Source organism: Myotis lucifugus, unplaced genomic scaffold (genome assembly GCF_000147115.1).
Source record: "Myotis lucifugus unplaced genomic scaffold, Myoluc2.0 scaffold_17, whole genome shotgun sequence".
NCBI classification, from domain to species: domain Eukaryota; kingdom Metazoa; phylum Chordata; class Mammalia; order Chiroptera; family Vespertilionidae; genus Myotis; species Myotis lucifugus.
The window spans coordinates 7,276,071-7,282,070 of NW_005871065.1; positions in this window are offsets into that span (position 1 = coordinate 7,276,071).

Here is a 6,000-nt window from a genome sequence, read left to right on the forward strand (position 1 = left end):
GTAAACTATCTCAGACAGCTCATTTAAGGACAGATAAGGTATTTTGTTGTGAAGCAGCTGTATTGTACTGGAAAGCAACATAGTCAAAAGAAATGGAAATGGATCTTGGCTCTCCTATTTACTATTCCCATGTATAATCTTGGGCAAGTCATTTAATGTTCCAGCCTCAATTTTATCATTCTTAAAAAAGGGGGGGAGGAGGTGCCTAGAGTACCTGCTTCAAAGGATTGCAATAGGCATGTAAGATTATAAGTGGGAAAGAGTTCTCTGTCCCAAAGGACTATTCATATAAGAGATGATGGTTATTATTCTCCATACGATAGTGCTTGCCATAATATTAGTGAATTTATAACCTTGAATGTTGAGTTCTGAAGATCCACTGAAAGACCTATAACTTCTTCCTCTTGATGGTATGAATGAATCAACATATACAGCACATCTGAGAACTGTTAAAATAGTAATCTGGAATGAGATGAGTTTATGTCCAAATTTTGAACTCTTACATATCATTACAGCAGACAAAACCATGCAATATTAACTCCATTGGACAACTTACTTGTGTTTACAGGTTTGCTTTCTTTATATAAGAGATGTATCTTGAAATGTTAAATACAATATGAGTGACTCATATTTAACTATTTTGGGGAAAGGTTGTTACCTAGATTAAAGAAATGCTATAGTAAATCTTTTGCAAAATAAATAATCCTTCAGGTAAAAAAATAATAACCTTGCAAATTTGAATTTTTATATGCCAAGTATTCTAAAAGTGGGAATATAACTTCTTTAAATTTTTCTTTTTTTTTTTTTTTTTTACTTTAGACCCTCACTCATGAGCTAGACGTGCCTACATCGGATCAACAGACGATACAAATGAAGGATGAAAACATCATTTGAAAATTATCTTCTTGAAATCATTGTCTTGGGTGAGATGATATTCTGTCCACTTCGAAACATCCATTTAACAGCGCCTTTCCCTTCTGCATGTGGTTTCACAGCCACCCTTTAATCAGAGCACTGGCTTCTTTGTATCATAGCAGGATCTGTGATCCAGATGCTGATGTTCAGGTACGGATACAACTACCCATTCTAGCCTGTTTGCTCCTTTAATTATGTCCCCTCACAGACTCTGGCTCTTGACTCCTTTTATTTGCCTGAATGTTTGTTATTTTTATTGTTTACTCTCTGATTGTGCTCCTAATGGCTAGAAGATTCCTATGGATGGCCTCTTACCTCCCAACATTTTCTTTGCCCCTATCTTCAATCCCTGACAATTTAGGTCCATTTTTAGAGCCAGGTAAGGGCAATATCCACTCTTCAACAGCCCTGACTTCAGGCTCTCTTATTCACTCACATTCTAGAACCTCCTGTTGGCCCTGGAGTGAGGATTTATGGGGTCTTTATTTTTTGTAAAGGATTTTCTAAGTCAGGTTTACTTCTAGTTAAAAGTGACAGCAAGCCAACAGAAAACTAGTTGAGCCAAAAAAAAAAAAAAAGGAATTTATTGGAAGACTTGTAACCACACAAAAAAGCAAATATGGCCCAGGGACCAATTGGGAATAGAAACTTCAATGTCTCCAGAAAATACTACATGTTTTCTATCCACATGTTGGCTTTATTTTCCTAGGAAAGGTTTTCCCACTAACAGAAAATATAGAATCTGGCAGCAATTCCATCTTCAATCTTTCATTATCATCACCAGAAAATGATTGACTCCTGCTGTCTCTTTTTCACGTTAAAAAACTAGTTTGTCCAGTTTGAGTGAAGGGTTCATTCCCAGACCCATCAGCTAAGGTCAGGCAGTGAGTCGTGTCACTCTGGATTTATTGACTCATCTCAGATCCTTACGTGTGGCTGAGACTTATAAGAAGTGCCAGCTCCCATTCAGACTAGATGGCCAAAATGGGAGAAAGACCATTTCCCAGAAGGAGGGAGTGAGAGTGGAGAAACAATTTCCAGAAAGAGGGAAAAATGACCGGACAGACAGGCAATGACTGTTCATTGGGGTATATATCCAGTTGGCATATTATCCTTTCACCTTTTTGTTTTCCTGTTTTTCCCACTAACCTCTGCTTTTGGTTTGTATCATAAAATTTTAAGGTCAAGGTGACTAATAGATAGTAAAAGCAAACTAACCTGAAAAAAAGCTTTGTAGGAGAATTAACACTGTTTCAGTACTGCCTACATTCCAGAAATGTCTTCTATAGTCTTTTCTTTCCTCCCCCAAACACCCCTGAAATGAAATATCTTAATTTCCAGATAAAAACATTAATACTTGGGAATAATAAATAACTGCTTCAAGATGATGAAATTAGCAAGGGCTATGCTAGAACTGAAGAGCTATATCTATCCCATTGGAAAGAGGGAAATGCGATGGGGCTAGGACAATTTTAATTTATGATGCCAATTGTGAGGAAGTAGTGTTTGGTGTTCAGGGCTTATTTTTACACATCAACCCCTCAAACTAGACTTGCTGCTTTGCAGGGATTAAGTCCAAGAACAACTCAGGCCATGTTATTCCATTGTTAGTACAAGAAATTTAAATAAATAATTGCTCTCCTTTCTTTTTGGGGGAATCTATTTTACTCACCATCATAGTAGTAAGAAGGAAAGTTGAGATTATTATGTAGAGAAATGAGGCCAAGGAAACAAGTTGTCCTACTGACTATAGCCCATGCTAAAAAGGCTTTCTCATAGCATTATATGATAAGAATACTATATCGGGACTTGGTGGAAAGCCTTTTAAAAAAATAAACAGAATGATTTTTCCTAGAATATGCATTGTGAATTAATGAAGGTGTTAGCCAGCTATTGGAAAATTCCTGGGCCTTGCGTTCTTGTCAAATACAATTGCAACCCCAATAGCAACTGATAAAAGATGATCATACATGTGAAAGATGAGAAGATATTCACTCTGTATCCACAGAATACAGTTGAAGCCCTTCCTTACATTGTACAGTCCTTGTTCTTGGTTCCAGGCATATAAAGATGTGTCCCTTCTCTCAACTCACAGTCAAGTGGATGTACGTTGATGCACCCCTGAGTTCAAAACTTTAAATGAATTCTCGAGATAATTTTGTGAAGTGAGTACCAAGTATGCAGAGTGCTAGGCATGGATCACAGGCCACTCTGACAACAGGTTTATAAAGTAACTAACATCACTCCCATGTTATAAGTCAATGGTTCTCAACCTTCCTAATGCCGCGACCCTTTAATACAGTTCCTCATGTTGTGGTGACCCCCAATTTCATTGTTACAAATTGAACATAATTAAAGCATAGTGATTAATCACAAAAACAATATGTAATTATATATGTGTTTTCCAATGGTCTTAGGCGACCCCTGTGAAAGGGTCGTTCAACCCCCAAAGGGGTCGTGACCCACAGGTTGAGAACCTCTGTTATAGGTGAAGGAACCATCTGAGAGACAAAGATACAGACAGTGAGTACCTGACCAAGGCAGGATTTGAGTCTCTCTGCCCCGTTTTGGAGCTCACTTACTTATCCCATTCCTCCATGCTCCCATGTTCAAACTGCAAGCTGGAGATGAAGTCTTGTCTTTCTCTTCCTCTTCTCCCCTTACACATCTGGCAGAGACCTGGGAAATAAATCTGGGCATGTGTTGATTGACCCAAGCACTGACACCCAATAGAATTAATTTGCTTTTGACACTTCACTTCATATTTGTTCGAGCTTATATTTAATTTATGATAAACCTGTAAAAGAGCATGGCCTGGAAAATTGAGATAAAATTAGAAATGTTTCCCCTACCTAATTTTCAAGCCTGGAATTACAACCAAATCTAAAGAGACAATTTAGTTATTAAAAGAGTTCTGAAATAGAAAAATATTGCTCAATTGAACAGTAATATGCAAAGAAATGGCTCTGATGTAAGAATAATTTCTTGACTTTAGCCTTTTATTCTTGGTACATTCTATTTTAACAAGTGTTACAGAACAGAGAGAGTTCGTCCACCCGGCACTAGCAGAGCCAAACACTAGACACTAAAAATTACAGTGGAGAAATATTGGCTATTTTATTATGAAAGGCACCACCCAGAACGGAAAGCGAATGCTCAAAAGGCCAAACTCCCCAGTGGCGTGTAGGTTACAGATTACATAGAGCGAAATCACAAGACTGTGGGTTAGAGGGTCCGGGGTCTGCTGGGAGCTGATTTGCTGGGGGTGAGGTAAGGGTAAAGAATCATTTTTTCAGGTCTTGAGGACAGCTCTGAGGTCTTTTCTGGAGTCCCTCAGTCCATCTCATGGGAAAGTAGCCAGGGGTCTTTCCACCTTAGTGTTCAAGAGCTGAAACATAACTTATGTCAAGATGTGATCTTTAGCCTGCCAGAGGTTCAGACAGTGTCACCATTGTCAGGGCCAGCTACTGTCTTCTGCTGCCTCTGGGGGTTGCTAATTAAGGGGAAAGACTAGGTCTAGGATGGGCATAGACAGTGAAAGAGAGAGAGACAGAGACAGAGATAGAGATGATTTCTAGAGCTAGGATTTAAAACTAAATTTAATCCAAGTCATAAGGACTCTATGAGTTTCCCAGGAACTTCTCAAATGACGCTTTACTGTATGAACTCTCAACTTTTTCTGTTTTCTTCAGGACATTCTGGTGTTACCTGGCAGTGTTTTTGATGTGCAAATCCTAAAACCCTTGATTAGAACATTGTCATTTTTTATTTTAGCAAAGCCTCCTGATTAATTTATGCTTGGTCAACAACATGTACTGCCTATTTTGATTATTATCTTACATATAAAAGGTGGGTTTGTATAACTTTCAGCAGTTTCAAAGACATTAATTCTTAATGGCTTTCCCAGGGAAGGAGTGAGGGGTAAGTATTATGACCTCACTGTTTTCCCCTCTTCAGTTCCCTAGGGATGCTCTCCAAGCTCAGCATGAAGGCAGAAGGAAGGGGCAGCAATTACATGGAGTAGCAATAACAGACCAGCCTCCTGGGTGCAAAGCACAGTGGACAAGGTGGGGAAAGAATGTTTGGAGAAGCAAATGAAAATAGTGGTGGAAACTGAGTTGACCAGGGCTCTGCTGTCTTATACCTGCTCCTTTGTTGACCATCTTGCTGCTGCCTCTCTGTTGCACATGTCATCTTGTGTGTGTTCTTTGAGGCAGGGACTGAGAATCAAGCTCTACAGTGAATCCCCTACACTCAACACAGTGCCAGGTACATGACAGGAGCTCTATAAATACCCAATAAATGCCCATTCAGTTAATTTTTTTTTGGAGCTTGTGTTTAGAGAAAGGCACAGAGCATCTACACAGTAAATATTTATCGAATTCTCTCGTTTGGGTGACTTCCTGAGCATAGACTCAGGCCTAGAGAAGCACACCTCTGACTAAGCTCCATTCACAATCCCAACCTCCCAGAATAATAAATGCTCACAGGCAGCCCTCTCGACTTCCGATGTACTCCAGAAAAGGAGGTTGCTTAATAGCAATCAATCAAGAGCTTTAGGTCTTTGCAGTGACTATCAATGTGTCTTGTAAATCACTGGCTTTCAACAAATACTGCCTTTGACAAAACTGAGTTGAAAGTTCCATTTAGCTTAGACGGTAGTACACATATAGTAAATGTGGATCCCAAGTGCCCCTCACCATCTGTCTCATTTCTGGAGTGATAAGGAAGGAAATTGCAATAGGGCATTGCAGTGGGAATCTGAACATCAGTGTTCCCCGATAGTAAAAAGGATATTACTCTGTGGGAACGCACGCTGCAGGAGATAAGACACAGCACACTCCCTCACCTTTGGCATTTTTCATTTTTCATGTAAACTTGGTCTCTTGATGCTTAGAATAGGCTCAACTAAATACACCAGAATAAAACACCTTAAACATTTGTGTCTTCAAATGTTGACAATGAGAAATGTACCAGCATCATGAGTTTAGTCTCAGTAGACTAGACCAACAGCCTCCATTATAACACAACCCCCAGGTCTCAATTAGTGCATTCAGGTTGCAAATAAGGCAGTGATATATCTAT